The sequence below is a fragment of the Myxine glutinosa genome, chromosome 10 (genome assembly GCF_964187855.1).
Source record: "Myxine glutinosa chromosome 10, kmMyxGlut1.1, whole genome shotgun sequence".
Classification (NCBI taxonomy): Eukaryota; Metazoa; Chordata; class Myxini; order Myxiniformes; family Myxinidae; genus Myxine; species Myxine glutinosa.
This window is the reverse complement of record NC_136270.1, coordinates 9,168,379-9,188,872: the sequence shown is the minus strand read 5'-3', so window position 1 is coordinate 9,188,872 and position 20,494 is coordinate 9,168,379. Positions and strand designations below refer to the sequence as shown.

At 44.6% G+C, this 20,494-nt stretch overlaps 1 protein-coding gene across 7 annotated transcripts in view; it reads right to left on the bottom strand.

The window, feature by feature from the left end:
* Positions 1–20,494, bottom strand: part of LOC137412178 (zinc finger homeobox protein 4) — a 243,620-nt gene that overhangs the window by 196,086 nt on the left and 27,040 nt on the right. The window contains exon 1 of one of the 7 annotated variants that reach the window (XM_068097458.2): positions 1,885–1,988. The exons of the other annotated variants lie outside the window; for them this stretch is intronic. The gene's annotated coding sequence lies outside the window, so the exon portion shown is untranslated. Of the gene's footprint in view, positions 1–1,884; positions 1,989–20,494 lie in introns of those variants that run through there. 7 annotated transcript variants of the gene reach the window in all.

Here is a 20,494-nt window from a genome sequence, read left to right as displayed (position 1 = left end):
GGAAGCAACTTGCACATTCTTTTCAATCACATTCTTCCCTCCAGAGCTTCAAGACAGCTGTTCGACACCATCCCCCATCGAAAATCATGAGATTTTGTAACCCCATTAACCCTCCCAATTCCTGCCTCTTTTTCCGGTTTTCCGTTTCTCCTTCCACTTTTGTGATCGAGAGTTTGCTTCTGTATCTTGTTCACCCCATGTGTCCTCCCGCATCGTCCCATTCATTACCAGATCCCTTATTTCTCCAAGTCTCCATCTATTTTTTTCCCCTCAACCCCACCGTCGGTAGGTTTTGCCCGCCATCCCCTTCTCCTTCTGCTGTTCTTTTCGTTCCGTTACATCCTGATCCGTCCTGTGTTCCAGCTCCTCCACGAGCATCGGCATTGTATGTACAAAAAAAAAGAAAGAAAAAAAAGATTAGCACCGATGCCCAGACGATTCAAAACTCCAGGCAAAAGAAGAATCGACAACAAGCACTAATCAGCAACAGGTACTCAGGTTTCTAATCAAAAGAAACAAAGGCCAAGGGTTTCCATCGTTACTGCCAGGACAGCGTGGAGCAAGCACCCAGCAAGCTATAGCTTGCAGTCAGCAGTGAATAAAATATTTAGGGATGAAGAGCGCTTAGAAGTATGATGAGCACTTGCATGCGATGGATAAAATACAGTACGGCAAACTTCAATTCACAATATTTCCCATACCGGAGATGGTGCTCAAAATATATACATTAAAACACCACGACTAGAAATGAGGCCTGGAGTAGCAGACAGGGTCCACATTAGCTCAACGCCCTTGAAACAAAAGGGCCTTTCAAAGGCATTTCATCACCCGTTGTGCACAGGGGCCGGGTTGACTCGTGGAGTTCATGACCCCAGACATGTTTTAAGGGAGGGGTGGTGATGGCGAGGGGAGGGATTAAGTGGCGATGGGAATAAAAGGCAAAAAAAAAAAAAATCAATAGCTTCATCTTCACAGACACCCACCCTTTACTAATGCCAAGGCAACTCATATTAACTCTTTGTTCATCAAGAAACAAAAGGCAAGAAAGAATGTGGCCCAGTGGGTTGGCGAGTGCAAGCAGGCCTTTCACGAAATCGACACGCTTAGAGAAAACCTGCAATTATGAGGCGGTAGCGACATTCCCTCGAGCGAGTCGCCCACAGGGTGACCTGCTGGAGCCAGCCAGCCGCATTGGCGTTACTAAGCGGAATGTCCACACGTGCCGAGACGTGGTGGACCTTATGACCAAAAAACACCACCACCATAACATACGTTGCCATGAGAACAAATTTTAACGGAGAGCAGCAGAACATGATCCAAAGTTGTTTTTTTAAAATAAATAATTAGCAATTACATTGATGTTCATTCACAAAGACCAAGGAGATATGCAAACAACAACTCAGGTTAAAATATTTAGGAAAAAGTAAAAAAAAAAAACATTTTAAAAAACATAGAAAACATTCATAGATATCTTCGTCACTTCGATCACAACCTTTCCAAGTTTGTTATCTAGTTTTGTTCCTCCATTCCTTCAAGAATGCGGACTAACACCACCTCACGGTTTATCCCGTTTCTACACTCTATTAGCCCTCCCTAACCTCCACTCACCTCCACCCTCAGCCTGTGGTACATCTGCGAGTTCTTGTATCCCCGTCTCTGCTTTACAACACCATCAATCCATAGAGCCCCACCCTGCATCATTCAGCTCTTCCATGAGCCTTGACATCTGCATTATAAAAAAACAAAAAAAAAACCTACATCATCACGTATTCCATTGTGTAGAAAGAAAATCGGTCAAGATGATGGCCGATGGTGCAAGTTCCACGGATTGGCAATTATAAAGAGCTGAGCGAGTAAATAAATGTCAAAATTAAAATTACTTACAGCACACAAACACCGCCCTGAAAACAATCCAGGCAGAGGCCTTCACTTCCAATCGGCAGCTCTCGTTCCTCGAGAACTACTCGGCACATGACAATTAGCGCAACGTTGGCCCAAGACGACCTTCAAGGATTGTCTTTATTAATCACGGACATATGCATACTTGTTTAGACAAGATGCTCAATCAAACAAACGTGAATTCACAAAGAACCAGCTCGACGGGAAAACGAGAATCCCATCCTATGCCAGGCCATCAAAACAAACAAAACTTATAATCTACATTTTTTTGTACCTCGCATAATAGAAAGCAGCTCAGAAAGGCAAGTTCATACTTGAAAACACCCTCGAGCATGCTACAAAGATCGCTGAATGCTCCAAAGTAAAAAAATATATAAAAAAATTAATGAAAGGCAATTAAAAACATATTGGTGGCCCATTTGGAATGGACCCAAATGACCTTCTTTTTTTTTTATTCGCTTATTTCCGCAGGGTCAAGGTCATAATAAATGCCTCCGATAAATGAACACCAATCCCGCTGATAAAGTCTTCGGATCAACCTCGTTCCCTACCGAGTGGTTACGCGGTCGCCTCGACATCACCTCGATATTGCCTGCCTCGTGGTGCCATGAAACCTGATGCTGCCATCTGGCAGAAAATGCAGGAAGAAAAAAAAATTACAATTAAAATAAAATGAAAAGCACACTGGCAAAAATAAATAATAAAAAAAGTAAATAAAGTGGTCCACCCAATGCAGCCATCGTTTCTGCACATTCCCAGAGGCAACTCTGGCTCAAAGTAAGTACATGTTGGCACACAGAACTCTTCAAACTCACTCTTCCTGAAAATAACTCAAAATAGGGATGGCTGCGTAAATGACTGGGCGAGAGTCCGCTCGATGGAACGTGGGATCTTTCAAACCCGACCCACACTGGCATGCAGTGGCGGGCACTGGGCAGCCGGACAGACTTTACATTATTACGACGAGCTTGTGGGGGCTTGGAGTTCACGCGAGCCATAAAACGTCTGATAAAGTCGCTGCAAAGACAAACACATGATTAGACTTCACAAGGCGCAGGAATGATCATCAAGCATGACGAAGACCAAAACGCCCAGTGGAAATCCAAGACAGCTGTACAGACATATTTAGAACTTGAGAGAAGTCTGCAACTAATATAAATAAATGAGGCATGGGCTTTAAAATCACTTGCGAGCTTCAAATACACATGTATTTTTAAAGGCCTTTGTTGTGGAGACAATCAACTGACACAGGGTGTGAGATGGCAGAGAGAGAGCAGGAAGAGTGCGGCTGCGGCTGCGTGCGTTTTGTGAGTAATTTGCAAAAGTTTCATTGTAAGATGCATCATCTTCCTCGATTGATTGGAGGCTAACAAAGTAAAGTGTCAGAAATTTTACAGGTTGGTAAATGCCATCATCTCCAAATCGTACACTCATTTTCACCGGGCAGCTCCTTTTACTCCACTCCCTCCCCCATTCCCCATTCCCATTTCCATTCCCCCACTCCAAGGATAATCCCTCCCGAGCCTCCCCCACACCTTCCCTGCAGCAGTCCAACCAGACGTGACACCTTGGAGACCTTTCAGCCTAAACATGCCAAATGCCCCCTCGTACAGCCCTCCCCCATCTACTCCTCTTGGCAGCTGCATCTGCTATTAGCTCTACCGAAGTGCTCTACCAAAGTTCCACGACTCGGCCACACTGACACCCATTGTCTGACGACCTTCGGAAACAAGACAGCTTTCCCCTTTCATCAAATGCACTTCCAGCCACCACGAAATGGAAGTTCCGTCATGTGAAAAAGAGACTCAAAGGAGCCAAACTTTACTCGAGGAATGTGCGAGTTACTGTAACAAGCACACAACAATCATCAGCACTCAAATTGTCCAAGCACCCTCTTCCCGGAATATCAACCAACTCAAGTAAACGGCATAGGATCTTGCATAACAATAACCTGACAATTCAACCGCCTTCCCCACCACTGACACGCATCCCAAACAACATGAATAAAAAACAAAATACCCTTTCCCCTCAACCCAAACACCCATCAATTCACAAAATGAGTCACATTGCCCATCAGCAGGCATCTCGATGGCCTGAAATCAATGACGAAGCTCTATGTTAGAAACCACAAGTCAATGAACCTTCACCTACCCCTACCTCTCAACGACCCCCTTCCCCTAACCCTACCTCTCACCGACCCCCTTCCCCTAACCCTACCTCTCACCGACCCCCTTCCCCTACCCCTACCTCTCACCGACCCCCTTCCCCTACCCCTACCTCTCACCACCACCCCACCCCTACCTCACTGACCCTCCTCCCATACCCCTACCTCTCACTGACCCTCCTCCCATACCCCTACCTCTCACTGACCCTCCTCCCATACCCCTACCTCTCAATGACCGTCCTCCCCTACCTCTACCTCTCAATGACCGTCCTCCCCTACCTCTACCTCTGAATGACCCTCCTCCCCTACCTCTCACCGACCCTCCTCCCCTACCCCTACCTCTCAATGATCCTCCTCCCATAGCCCTACCTCTCAATGACGCTCCTCCCATACCCCTACCTCTCATTGACCCTCCTCCCCTACCTCTACCTCTCAATTCCCATACCCCTGCCTCTCAATGACCCTCCTCCCATACCCCTACCTCTCTATTCCCACACCCCAACCTCTCAATGACCCTCCTCCCATACCCCTACCTCTCACTGACCCACCTCCCCCCCTCCCCTCCTCTCCTCTCCTCTCCCAAGCCCTTCCCTCGGTCTTCATCAGCAACCAGAACACAGTTCACATACAAATCCTGAAAGTGAAATGTAGACAGTGGGAAAATAATCTATTTTATTAAAACATCCACAAACAAACTTTTTTTTTCACACTTTATCTTCTCGTTGGCAAAGGCAGTGTCGCATCTCAACGTTTAACCCTGCTATCATATTTAAAACAAACAATCACGTGCCAGGCACGACCGGGCCTGGCACGAGCACAATGGCGACTCCACTTTTCTCATGGAGGAGGGTGTACGACCGACTGCCTGAAGATTATTCACCTTCTTACACAATGCAACGCAATCTGCGTAATGACACACCCATGGTCAGAGACCACTGGAATCCTCTTGGGCACAGGCAGAGTTAAATTTGAGACATCCCCGCTCCCTTTCCCTCCGACCCCCTTTCAACTCTTACATACTTTCCCTTATGCTCAATAAATGGCAAAGCGAGAATAAAATGAAAGGGGGGTGGTGATGGTTTTCAGAAGAAATCCACACAAGGTCAAAACTCGGCACATTTGGTGGAAAAGAAAGGAAAAAAATCCTCTTGCACATTATTAAAGGTGTCTCACACAATCCAGGCACAGTCTCGTTAATGGGCAGAGCAGGAAATAATTACACCAGCAGTACCATGGATCAGGTTCAACCGCACAATTTTGAGAACACAAATGAGCTTTTCACTGACAATCCCTTTGTGGGCCGATTAGGCCCGGGATGGGTGCGGGCATGCCTTTCCATTCAAACCGTCGAGCATCCGCATCCACCGAGGCCACACCGGTCTCGGAGGCTCATGCAAAAGAATGTGCAGCGTCAAAACTCCGCTGCACCTTGAAACCGTGAGAATCGTCATGCGTCCTTATGGTGTGCAGGAGACCCAGTCGATCACACTCCATAAAAAGCCTGGTGTTGGCTTAGAGTTAAGCCTGGTGTATGGCCGGCTGGCTTGACGTCATAAGGTCTCGAGTCGAAGCCCCTATCGTTCAAATTGAAATTACTCCGGGTGGGTTGACTCGGCCCGTCATCCTTCGGAGGTCGAAGAAATGTGCACCAGATGACTGGTAACGGGGGCAATGAATCAGCGGCACAGCCACACTCTTCCAGAAATCATGCAACCAGCACAAACGGGCTGAATACGAAATAACAAACTTCATGCATCAAGGGCACCAACCAAAAAAACAAAAAAACAACTACAACGGCACTCAGTAGACGGCACACCTCCGCCTGGTTGGCCATATCACTCAATGGTGAAGAATCACTTAAAAATTAAATAATTCTCATATCCGAATCCATATTCAGATCTTCACCAAAATCGAATACGTTTGTCCTTGCCAGACACCGAACCGGTCCACCGAGTTTCGTCCAAATCTGCCGACATCTTTTTTGGAATATCCTGCTATGTATCGTTTTTGGTCCTATCTACCAATGGTGAAGAATCACTTTAAAATCTAAATAATTATCCTATGCGAATCCATATTCAGATCTTCACCAAAATCAAATCAAATCGCCCTTGTCAGACACCCAACCGATCCAACAAGTTTCGTCCAAATCTGCCCACAACTTTTTGAGATATCCCGCTACGTATCGTTTTTGGCCCTATCTCCCAATGGTGAAGAATCACTTTTAAAATCCTAGTAGCCGGATCCGAATCTTCACTAAAATCTAATAATTTCGTCCTCGTGACATATCTCTGTGGCATATGTATGACATATGTGACATGTGTGGCATATCTCTGCCAAATCTCGTCCGAATCCGTCCACAACTTTTTGAGATATTTTGTTCACAAACAAACAAACGGACAGCGGTGAAAACATAACCTCCATCCACCTTTGGTGGTGGAGGTAATAATACGCTGTGGACCCAATAACGGATTGCTCCAAGAAGCACATTCTGTAGAAGTTTCCATCGACATCTGAAATGAAGAAGAAAAATCCTGATTTATCAAAGTCTCCGAGGAGGGAAAGCTATCTCAAGTGAGTTCGGCAAGCCTTTTAAACACGTCTCGGCCATTTCCACACTGTTGGCACAAATGAGACATGCACGACACCCAGAATCCGCATTCGCAGTTTTTAGCAATTGTTGCGCATTAAATCTGGGCCCATTAGACTGCAGATCAAAGTCCATGTTACGTCTGGCCCGGAGAACTTGCCATCTGGTTGCAGTTTTGTTTTCCCCACCATTTTGTTTGTCAAGGAACGAAACAAGAAGAGTTGTTGACAAATCTTTAAAACAAGCTGATGCCACGTAAAACTGTACAACTTGAATTGAAAGGTTCCCATTAAAGCAAAAATCATTGATTTCAACAGAAACTACCTGATAAAGTGAAATTAGACTTGCTCGGGGTGTAGGGGTAAGGGGGGGGGGGGGCAGTCGGGATAGCGGGGCGTGGAGGAGGATGACGGAAAGAGAAGTAATCAACAAAGCAACAATAACACCTTGAACTTCCAAGACACATTTCACACAAGGGCTCAGACACTTGGCGAACACTGCAGATATCAGGCCCAATAAGAGAGCGACTCCACGTCTACCCTTTTGTGCACTGTTATACAACATAATTAGGACAGGTGTGTAAGTATGGCGGTGTCTCAAAAGAATACATGTTGAAGGCCAGGTAAACTACAGTCCCACTCAGCCAATCACCAATATGTTCCATTAACAAGTTGTGTCACCCGATCATCATCTGGTTATTTGGACTTTTGTAAACCATCAAGAAGATCGATGGTTAAAGCTGTAGTAAAAAATAACTTGGGAATGCACCACGGCAATGTTGGGCCAAATGGCCTCATTTCCTCGTTTAAGGTCAGTTTCTCTTGGGGGGGAAGGGTAGGGGGTTTAATGCCCATGGTCTGACTCTGGGTACCACCAGCACATATGCCAAATTTGGTGGAGATTGAGAAAAGGCCAGACACACATGCACACACGTACATGCATGCACACTTACACGCATGCACACGGACACACACCTCACTGTTACATAGATTCTTGTTTTTTTTAACAACAAGGCATGCCAAGTATGCTTGCTTAGTCACAAAACTATGTTTAATCAAGCAGCTTTGGCCAAATTTATATTTTGCCGGAAAAGGTCCTTAAATGCATAGATTTTTAAGGAATAAAATGTAAATTTTAAAAGTAAAAGCACCTGCTCCCTAAAAGGAGCTGCCAGGGGGTCATGTCACTATCCTTATTCAAACGTGTAATTCAAAATACCACTCGCGGAACAATTCAAAACACCTCACTGCCCTGGAAAACGTGGTGACAGCAACACTGTAGTGTAAAGGGTGGTACCAGGTCATACCCTCCCCCACCTAGAGTAGCTACACGATACACATTTACATAGAGCAATTGCAGTTCTTCCCCTATATAATTGCAGTTCTTCCCCTTCAATATGGTCAAGACGTTTAAGAATTGGTTTGTCTTTTTCTTCACTGACTGGTGCGAGTTCAATTCCCACCCATGACTGCTCACTTTTGTCAACCCGTACTTGGCAAGCATGCCAAGCACACCCTAACAGTTTAGGGAGGCCTTCTTCCCACAATGAGGGGCTGAAACAACCTGTATCATGGTTAAATATATAAATCTTTAAACACTTGTACAAGTCCAATGTTTATTTCCTGTTGAAGGAACCTACTTTTAAAAAATGTCACCGAAGTAGTTTAGTGGCAAAGACAAGTTCTAATTATACATATATTTTATTTATTTATTTATATATATATATATATATATATATATATATATATATATATATATATATATCTATATATATATATATATATATATATATATATATATATATATATATATATATATATATATATATATATATATATATATATTATATATACATATATATATTATATATACATATATATATATATATACATATATATATATATATATATATATATATATTATATATACATATATATATATATATATATACAGTGGTACCTCGGCTTACGAGTGCCCCAACGTACGAGTTTTTCGGGATACGAGCCGTCGCTCGGGCGGTTTGTTGCTTTGGGATACGAGCCGAGATCCGATGTACGAGCTCAAAAAATTTATTTTTTTGAATTTTCCGGTTCCGGTCACGTGGTTATCTTGCCGTGAAAGCATCTCTGCTTGGATATAAAACACGCAATCGTCGAAATACATGAGCGAGGAATCTCCTTGCTCCAGCCGGTGACGTCATCGGCGGGGATCCCCGCCTCCAGAGTGGCTGGTCACGTGACCGCCAAAGCGTGTCGCGCGTGCGGGTATAATGAGCTACACCTGTGGATCACGTGACCACGGAAGCACGCCTCGCTTGAGAGGCATGGCTTTCGGTTTGCGTTTTGCTTTATAAGGCGCGATAAATGGGCTTTTGAGTGTTAGCGGTTCATGGCGTTGACGGTTCATGACGGTTCATGACGGTTCATGACGGTTCATGACGGTTCATGGCGTTGACGGTCAAAAACCCATTACATCAATTTTACCAGGCACTGTACAGTAAGTACAGTGGACACCAAATGCACGGTGGAAGGCGAGAAGTAGAAGATCGTCCAAGACAAGTGAGAATAAGCCATACTTTGGAGATGACGTCATTCGCTGGTCCGATAACCAAAGATGTGGTATAAAAAACCAGGTGAGCTAACAATGCAGCAATGAAGGAATTCGGCCAAGGCACCGGCACACAACGACCTACCTACATCGAAAGACTCAATGCCAATGGTGACAGAAGCCAAGACGGCCGGCTTAAACACCGCCGAAAGACCACGGTGTACCAACTTACGATGCAGAACATCTTGCACTTAATATGATGACAACAGGTGCCATCCTCTGACGTACCATTACAGGTACAGGTACAGTACACGTGAGCACAGAGCAAAAGTTCACTGAAACCGAGATTAAGAAAAAAGAAAAAACACCTCGTGGTCCGTGCTCGATATCCGAGTTTCAATCTTTTCAAACACATGATGCTCTCGGTCACGGTATCTCCTGCGAGCTGCTTCTCCTTCAACCACACAAACAACAACTTCTCCATATCTTCATGGATAGAGGTCCGGAGCTTTGAAATAATCGTAACGCCCTTGGCTGGCGTTATAGCCTTTATGGACTCCTTCTGCTTCAAAATCGTACATATCGTAGAAGGAGTACGATCGTACTGCCTCGCCAAGTCGACAACACGCACACCTCACCTGGCATGCTCTTCTCCTCTGCTTAATAAAACCAGTTTATTTCTTTACATTCTCTTGTATTATGTACAGTATATACGAGGTCGTGCTTGTTTATACATTATTTGTTATTTATAAAGTACATTTTTGTTATTTAAAAGCACCTAACAAAAAAAATTGGTGTTTTTTTTTTGAGGCTGGAACGGATTAATAGCATTTCAATGCATTTGAATGGGAAAATTTGCTTTGACTTACGAGCGATTTGGCTTACGAGCTCCGTCACGGAACGGATTAAACTCGTAAGCCGAGGTACCACTGTATATACATATATATATATATACTGTATATATAAATAAATATAACTGTGGTGTCTGGCCGTACGTTTGTCTGTCTCCCGTTTACTACAGCCGCTTCCCACGCTGTGTTTGGAAAGCTGCTGATTGGTTATTCTGCATTTTCATTTTTTCCACTTTTCTTGATGCAATTTAGTCAGTCACTTTATTGACCCTTCCAGTAATCTTTAAAATCAACATGAACATCAGGGTTTAAGTAGATTTAATACAGATCTTCATGGAGTAACAGAATTAACTAGAACGGCACGCAGTCGAGAGCACACCTCCACCTTGTGAACAGTTTACGTTTTGTATCCCAGAGTAGACAGAAAATCACAACACAGAATCACATTTAATCAAAATCATCCATCCACAACATTTTGATATATCCTGCTTTGTATCGTTTTGGCCCTTTCTCCAAATGGTGAAGAATCACTTAAATAATTCCGACTTAAATAATAAGGATCCGGATCTTCACAAAATTGAATCGATTCTTCCTTGTCACACACAAAAACTCTCCACCAAGTTTCGTCCAAATCTGTCCATAACTTTTTGAGATATCCTGCTATGTATTGTCTTTGGCCCTATCTCCCAATGGTGAAGAATCACTTTAAAATTCTCGCAGCCGGATCCGAATCCGGATCTTCACCAAAATCTAATCATTTCGTCCTTGTGACATACACTATCTTTCTGCTAAATTTCGTCCGAATCTGTCCACAACATTTTGAGATATTTTGTTCACAAACAAACGGACAAACAGACAGGGGTTAAAACATAACCTCCATGCACCTTTGGTGGCAGAGGTAAAAATAGATAAATTTTCCTCTTTTCAGACAAATCCAACCTCTGCCACCTGATGTTGCACCACCATTTCACAGTGGGCAGATCAAGTAGAACAGAACTTTGGCTCTGAGTGAAACCGAGAGTGCAACACAATTAACCTTTTTAAAGTCCATTAAAGTTTTTAAATAGATAAATTAACTTAAACGTTTCCCGTCATTGGGCCAGGGTGCATTTACTTGTTAGAATACAATTCACAATCTTCATCAGCCATTCCATTATGCAACAATATGTAGAATATGCTGTATCACAATACGAGCGAACACATGCACACAAACGTCCTTATTGCGTACCACCGAATTGAATTGTTATTCATATGCAAAAACTTCCATTTTATCAGATTTCATACAGATCTCCTAGAGCCTGGTGTTGGCTTAACGGTTAGGGTACTGGCTTGGGATCCGAGGATCCCGAGTTCGAATCCCGGTCGATCGTTGAATTAACACCAGGCGGGGTTGACTCAGCCTGTCATCCTTCCAAGGTCAGCAAATTAAGTACCACCTCACTGGTAATTGGGGCACTGCATCAGCGGCACAAACGTGCTTCCAGAGAAATGATGTAACAGCAGCCACAGGCTGCATACGAAAACAACATCAACAATGTTTTTACTGTTTTTATTGTACTTATCAAATTCCATTTGGTGCATTGGTTTGAGACCTTAAAAACACTTGTTTTAATGTGATAAATGTAGCTCCCTGTGTTAGTATACATCGGACAAGTTGTTTTCATCCATTGAGGGGTTCTGTGTGTTGTGTGCTCGTTCACACTGTCTTCATTATTACCTCCGCCACCAAAGGTGGATGGAGGTTATGTTTTCACCACTGTCTGTCTGTCTGTGTGTGTGTTTGCCCGTTTGCTTGTGAACAAAATATCTCAAAAAGTTGTGGACGGATTTGGACGAAATTTCGCAGAGATGTAGCGTATGTGACAAGGACGTAATGATTACATTTTGGGGAAGATCCAGAACCGGATCCGGCTACTATAATTTTTTAAGTGATTCTTCACCATCGGGAGATTGGGCCAAAAACGATAAATAGCAGGATATCTCAAAAAGTTGTTGATGGATTTGAACGAACCTTGGTGGACCGGTTGGGTGTGTGACAAGGAAGAATCGATTCAATTTCGTTGAAGATCTGAATATGGATTCGGATATGACAGTTATTTAACTTTTTAAGCGATTCTTCACCATTGGGATATGGGGCCAAAAACGATACATAGCAGGATATCTCAAAAAGTTATGGATGGTTTTGGAAGAAACTTGTTGGACAGGTTGTGTGTGTGACAAGGAAGAATCGATTCAGTTTTGGTGAAGATCTGGATCCGGATCCAGCTAGTAGAATTTTTTAAGTGATTCTTCACCATTGAGTGATTATGGCCAAATACGAGGGGCAAATCAGGGTATGAAAGACTCGACCTATGGTGATTCCTGTGATTGATTTTGATTAAATGGGATTCTGTATTGTGATTTCCTGGTTTCAACTGCACCCATACCACAGAAGAGCTTTTCAGGAATGCTGCCGTTTAAGAAAGGCATTCCAACAATGTAGGATGGAAAAGCATCTAGTTTATCAAATAATTTCCTTTGAAATAGTTATTATTGATACCCACTTGTAACTCAAAAAACATGTCCTACCTCTTTTGGTTATATGTCATCCTGAATATGATCAAACTAATACAAAGCAATCAATTGCCATGAATTAATACAAATCAATGAATCCAAAGATGTTTCTGCACCTTCTTGGAGGTCTAAAGACCCCACGGTGTTTTTCGCGAAGACTAGGCGAGCTATCGCCGACACCATGTCCAAATTACATATTCCTGCCCTAACTACGAAGTCGAGAATCAGGCCTGGCCCGCCAATTCGTGAAAGAATTGGACCAAAAAGTTATCCTGGCCAACCCTAACAAGAACATGGGAATAATACAAGAAAGAAGAAATGTCTTCGTTAGCTGTGCATTTTTTAATGTTAAATAATGGATGGCATCAGTGCTAACCTAATGTTCTCAACTTGAAGGCCTCAACTGGCGTTGGGGTATTGGTGGCGCAGATGCACATGCAACCTAAAAGAGCCTTAAACAATAGAGCGGGTGGAGAGTTAGTCAAATATAAATATAAAGGAGTACAATGTCAATGAACAATCATAGCCAGTGATTTGCACTGATCGCGGAAAACGGACAGAATCCATGGAACTGGTGATTTGAAACAGAAAACTGAATCCGACACGAAAAAACCGGAATGTAGTAAATGGCAAAAGAAAAAAGTTGAGATTAGGTCCAATTACAAAGAAACCATTCACCATATTGTCTTATTTTGTGTGTGCGATTCTCCACAGACCCCCTTTCCCACAGTGTAAATATGAAAAGTACAAATATTTTTTTAAACAATACATCATAATTTGATGCACAAGGAGTACCCTCCATACCAGGAGCACGAGCACAGCCAATTCTCCCACTCACGCCAATCACAACTGCTTCGAACGAGCGTCGCTGTGAATCTCAATCTCGATTTCTGGCACTAAATACAGAATAAAATTCCATCCAACACTCTGGAGAGCCAAGTCAGTGACATTCGATTTGAAATTTGGCTCACTTTTTGAAAATACGATCTCTGGTGAAAAAAAATGTTGGTCATCACAAATCATCGTGGGTGAAAACAAAAACGCATGCAACTTTCAATAAACTATTTTTTTCCGGTGAAAATCGTCAAAATAGACGAGATTGTCAACAATAATCAAAAACATCCAGAAACTACAATGGCACTCGGTAGACCGCATACCTCCGCCATGCTGAACAGTTTACGTTTTATATCCCACTGATACGCTGGATCTGGATCCAAATCTCCAAAATCTAATAAGATTTTTCTTGTCACCTACAAAACTCATCCACCAAGTTACAGCCGAATCCATCCATAACTTCTTGAGATATCGTGCCATACAGTATATCATTTTTTTGGCCGTATCTCCCAATCGAGAAGAATCACTGAAATAATAAAAGCTTTGCGTGTCTGGGTTTGAATCAGCACCAAAATCAAATCGATTCGTCGTTATCATACACCCAAAGCTGTCCACCAAGTTTCATTCAAATCCATCCATAACTTTTTGAGATATCGTTTTATGCATTGTTTTTAGCACTATCACTCAATGGTGAAGAATCACTTAAAAATTATCGGATCAGGATCTGGATCTTCACCAAAATTGAATCAATTCTTCCTTGTCACACACTGAACCTGTCCACCAAATTTCATCCAAATCAGTCAACCTTTTGAGATATGCTGCTCACAGACAAACAAACAAACAGACAGACAGACTTGAAAACATAACTTTCATACACCTAAGTATTGGCCTGGTGTTGGCTAGCGGTTAGGGCGCCGGGTTGGGATCCTAGGATCCTGGGTTTGAATCCCGGTCGATCGCTGAATTAACGCCAGGGGGGTTGACTCAGCCTGTCATCCTTCCGAGGTCGGCAAATTGAGTACCAGTTAACTGGTAAATCCCTGTGTGTCACAAGAGGCGACTAACAGGGTTGGCGGCAGGAAGAGCATCCGGCCATAAAACATGGCTTCAAAAAGGGGACCACGGTGCCCGAAAAAGGTCAACCCCTGCTCTGCAGGGAAAAATGGCCTCTAAAGGTGGTTCATACAGCTTAGGTGGCGGAGGTAAGAATAAACCCTCGAGTGTTTTTGTCAATCTATATAGAGTCCACCAGGGACGCAACCAGGATTTTCCTTAGGGGAAGCTGAGGTGACTTGCTAAATAAATAACATCAGTCCACAAAAATACGATCTGGGATTTATGGCAGAGTGGCCAGACGGAAGCCAAACAGTTCAATCTTGGTTTCATCAGACAACAGAATCTTGTTTCTCACAGTCTGAGAGTCCTTTAGGTGCTTTTTTGCTAACTCCAAGCGGGCTTTCATGTGTCTTTCACTGAGGAGAGGCTTCCGTCTGGCCACTCTGCCATAAAGCCAGGATCGGTGGAGTGTTGCAGTGACGGTTGTCCTCCTGGAAGTTTCTCCCATCTTCACACAGGATCTCTGGAGCTCAGCCAGAGTGACAATCGGGTTCTTGGTCACCTCTCTTACCAAGGCCCTTCTCCGCCGATTGCTCAGTTTGGCCGGGCGGCCAGCTCTAGGAAGAGTCCTGGTTGTTCCAAACTTCTTCCATTTATGAATTATGGAGGCCACTGTGCTCTTGGGAACCTTCAATGCAGCAGAGACTTTTTTGTAGGCTTCCCCAGATCTGTGCCTCGACACAATCCTGTCTCTGAGCTCTGCAAGCAGTTCCTTCGACCTCATGGCTTGGTTTTTGCTCTGATATGCATTGTCAGCTGTGAGACCTTATACAGACAGTTGTGTGCCTTTCCAAATCATGTCCAATCAATTGAATTTACTATAGGTGGACTCCAATCAAGGTGTCGAAACACCTCAGAGATGATCAAGAGAAATGGGAGGCACCTGAGTTAAATTTCAAGTGTCATAGCAAAGGGTATGAATACTTATTCCAATGTGATATTTCAGTTTTTTATTTTTAATAAATTTGCAAAACTTTCTAAAATCCTGTTTTCTCTTTGTCATTATGGGTTATTGAGTGTAGATTGATGAGGGGAAAAAAAAGAATTTAAACGATTTCAGCAAAAGGCTGCAACATAACAAAATGTGAAAAAAGTGAAGGGGTCTGAATACTTTCTGAATGCACTGTATGTTGTATATTTCATCTACTCCGCCAAGATGATTTGTCCTCGGAAGCTGAAACTTTGAGAGACAAATGAGGGGACCCTGGAGTTGCACATGTGCAAGTTTCGTTTGATTTCACCAAGCTTTGGAAAAAAAATTAACATTTTTTGGCACATCTTGGCATTTTCTTCCTTTTGGAGGGGGAGTGGGTTGAATTGGAATTATCCAAACAATATAACCATGATGTATTATATATGCACGTAAGCAGTACGCATGTTTGTGCTATATATAGGTAACGCGGGTTATTTATATGTTTGGAAGCAATCGAGGTAAGTGCTACGTTACCCATACACCACCAAAATAAAGGAATGTGTATGAAGAGCGCGTTGCACACTTGGAACAAGATCACCCGCCATGGTGTTACAAATCACAAATCATTCAGACAATTCCTAACCCCCGGCCCTATGGGAGTGGGTGCTTCTTGTGTGCATAATGCCACGTCTGCACACTTCTTTTGTAGGTGAGCTTACATGGACATCATAATCAGGATTAATTCAGTTGAAGTGCCACATCCCATGGATTTGCTTTACACATTTTTCCCATCTGCCATTTCTAATTTTATTATTTCCCAAATTTCTCTGTCACCCTGATGGAAAACTACACCAGCTAAGGGCCATGGAGGATTTAAAGTGTGGAGACTCAAGGAAAATTGTATTTTTACCAAAACAAGTGCACAAACAAGTAAATGCTTCTTTTTCCATTGACAAACAAGCGTTACGCCTCGGTCCCCCGTCGGGGAAGTGATGTGAGTTGACAACGTGGAAGACGCAGAAAACATGCTATGATATGATATTTCGCTCACAAGGTTCAGACATACATGGCGGCGGCCATCTTGGATTTTGACGTGGCGACCCAATTTTCAATAGCGTTCTTCCTTATGCCGAGATACACACACACACCAAATTAGAAGTTGGTACTTCGCTTATTTTTCAAGATATTCATCGCACAATGTTCAGACATACATGGCGGCGGCCATCTTGGATTTTTACGTGGCGACCCAATTTTCAATAGCCTTATTCCTTCTGCCGAGATACACCCACACACCAGATTAGAAGTTGGTACTTCGCTTATTTTTCAAGATATTTCGCTCACAAGGTTCAGACATATATATGGTGGCGGCCATCTTGGATTTTGACGTGGCGACCCAATTTTCAATAGCGTTCTTCCTTATGCCGAGATACACCCACACACCAGATTAGAAGTTGGTACTTCGCTTATTTTTCAAGATATTTCGCTCACAAGTTTCAGACATATTGTTACAGACACGACTTTGATGTTAAAGTGGGCCGAGCGGAATGGCCGTCGTGTCCGCACAAATTACCCGACTATACTCGACGTTGACGAAGTCGCGTTACGCTGGCTCAATAAGAAAAAGAAGACACCCGGCTGGGTTATAAAATGACGACACCAGGGATACGGTTCTCAAGACCTCCGGAGGAGATTATATTCGTTACGGAAGGTCAGATTACAGGGACGAGAAGGTACAACATAGAAAGACAAGCACTTAGACACAATCTTATATTATTCCCCACAGACGACAGATAAACGGGACAAAGCTGACTCACACGGGGATTGATGGCTAGGAAAGGCAAGGTAGCGATGGCTCCAGGTGCACCTGGGCTCGGGGCAGGATCAACACGGTTCGGTCCAGAGATGCGGGGAGGTCTCGTCGCAGCGCTCAGAGGTGACGTTCTTTCTCAGGCGGGTCTTTCTCAGGCCTCTCCAAACTCAGGCGCATCTGTTTCAGCGCTCGCAGGTCCTTCTTTTTCCAGCTGGGGGCGCATCTCACGTCACGTCCGCTACGTGGCCGCGTATATCCGGCGGGGAGTGACACGCCCTCGGCTCGTTAGCTCCGCCTCGTGGAATCGGCACGTTGCTTCTCATTGGGTGCGTGCGGGGGGTTTACCAGGCTCCGCCCTTGACGAGGAGCTGACAACCAGCCCCTCCGTGGTAACCCCGTGGAGCGCGTGGTCAATGGCGCTAATCGAGCCGGTGTGAGGACGCATCCTCCCCCGCGCCGCCGCCATCTCCTCTGTTGTTGTTGTAATTGTTGGGGAAGAAGATGGAAGGAGGTATGGGAAAGGTCCTAAACTCACTACTGATGCCATATAATCACATTCTGGTGCAACGAAGAGTCATAATTAATGGAGACGAGGCCTTAACTGACATAGACTAAGAATAACTAGGAAGATGTCCGAAAGTTGTCTACGTGTGGTGCGGTGGACCTGGGCACGACATTTAATGGGGGAATAAGGGGAAGGTCGGCTCTACTGATTGTTATTTACATGCAATGGGACTAGGGAATGGGGGATTGGGGAAAGTTGGGGAGTATTGGAGAAAATAGGGGAATATTTACAAGCGGATATGGAGGCCAAATTCCATATTCGCAACATTGCACCCTTCTCTACCCTCGGGGCGTCCCGACCCGATAAATTTTTACCTACTTTAGTGTGGCACGCAATGTAGTTCCCTCTACTATTAACTCTACCCTGAGTGCGACAGTTTTACAGATATTCACGAATGAGTAAATATGTCCCCCTGCGACGTTGCACCCTTCTCCTCACAGAAACACACCCACAGGATAACCGAATCCGGAAAGAATTCTCAAACTAAACATACAGCCGGTAGGGAGCATTATTTACAAGATTACGCTGATATCTACACTACGATCCAGGACCTGTTTTTGGAGGAACACAAGCAGATGTTATGCATAGAGAGAGCGCGCTTGCCAGCATCGATACACCAACCCACGAGTGCTCTGTGGCCGACGGCCTTTAATAACGTGCAGAGCACCCTTTCCCAGCATCAAAAGCACCACCCCACCACCAATCGGTGCAGTCACCATTGTTCATTGGAATAAAAATAAATTCGACAACCCCTAACCCTGCAGGTGTCTCTTGCTCTTCTTGTGGTGCACTTGGTGTTAACTAAAAGTGGTTCACCTGTATGGCATAGGTGCCACGTTGACCCATTGGTCCATCCCCGGGTGGTGCTTGGCCGCAAACGAACTGCGGTCCATTGTGGGTGGCCACAAACATTGCGGTCCATATGGTGTATCGATCCCGGCAGCAAACAGCGAAAGTGCAGGCCCACAACTGCGCAGCCAGCACCTCTCTCTCCTCTCTCTCTACCCCAAAGCCAGATCCTCGGAGGTGGGAGACAAAAGAAGCAGACAAGTGAGTAAGGTGGTAAGGGCGCAAAAGTGCACGCAATGTAAGGTGATGCACACTGGGGGCACATGGGAACCAGGTGAGACAGGTACGTTCCTATCGTACGCCCCCCCCCCCCCCACCAGGTAACCTACATGGCCCCTCCCTTACCCCTTACTGTATCCACAAAACACAACACTACCCATAAACATCTACTTTACAAATCAACAAACATCCCTACTGTCTTCCCCGTTCCTCCCATAAACCAAATTCGTCTTCTCTCCCTCCTAACCAATCAAATTTGCCATTTCCAACTCTCATCAAAATTTGCCATCTCCAACTCAACATCAAAATTTGCCATCACCAATTCATCATCAGTCCCTCCTAAGGAGGGAGAGATGGAATCACCCCAATGTCTTATCCACGTCGTGATGCGTCTCACAAATCCACACAGCAATCTCATTTCCTGCAACAAACAAAGAAAACACAGGTGTGGAGTCATCATCATCACCACAGGTAAGTGGCTGCGTATGGTGCGACAGGTTCATCAATCCTAACTATTTCCTAAATGACTTTAACAACTTTACACTACCCGGGGTCTTTCTCCGGCCAAACCATTGGCCCTCTTACACTATGGGTTCTAAAAACCAATTCCCATTGGCCAAACTGTGGTGCTCTTCAATTTGGGGTCTCACTCCCCCGATTCATCTCCCGGTGCCCTCGCACAATTTCTGGGCTGCGGCGTGTACCTCTCCCAGTGGGTCTACCCACCTGCACACCTCCACCACTGCAGTTGCCTCCGAGCTTACCTGCTCCTTGCCCTAACCTAACTACCTGGGGAAGGCCCTCTGGCACTCTCCCCACTCGGTGCCCTCTCTGGCACTGGGCTACCCGGGTCCGCCCTCCGGATCCTCGGGCCCCATCCACAACTCTACCGGCTCCCAGAGCCCACCTGCGGCCTCACCTGGCCGACATCCTCACAGTGGTGGAGTGCCCAACCAACTACACGCACTAACAGGCTACACGCCCAGCCATTTCCACAACACTAATGCACCCATTCACAACACCATTCTGCAACCGCACCACAAGTGCCAATATCCAACCACAATTTACCTGTACCCTCTACCTAACACTTACACTACCCGCCCCGGGTACTCGTGAAAGGGGGTCCACTCTTCCCCCATCCACACCTTCGCACCATGCACACCACTCCGTACCACTTACTCCAACTCTCTCCACACACCTGTACTTGCACACCTGTGCTCTCACACCTGGTGCCACCTGCACCCTTCTCTCCCCAAGCGCATTCGCGCTGATCCACAACACTCACTACTCATACACTGCTCCACACACCTGTCCAGATGCACACCTGTGCAATCACACCTGTTCAGTTGCACACCTGTGCAATCACACCTGTTCAATTCTCACACACACGGCATCATCTCAGCTAACTACTCCCTTCTGAAACTTGCGCGTCCCAGTCGTCCCTTTAAACTATTGCGCTCCCACGTCATTATAATCCACACTAAGCTACCTGCGTCCCCACTACAGGTATCAGTCACTAACTACCCTTATCGTCACCTAATGTCATCTTCTAGAGCCCTATCAATATAACCTAACCCACCCGGGCTA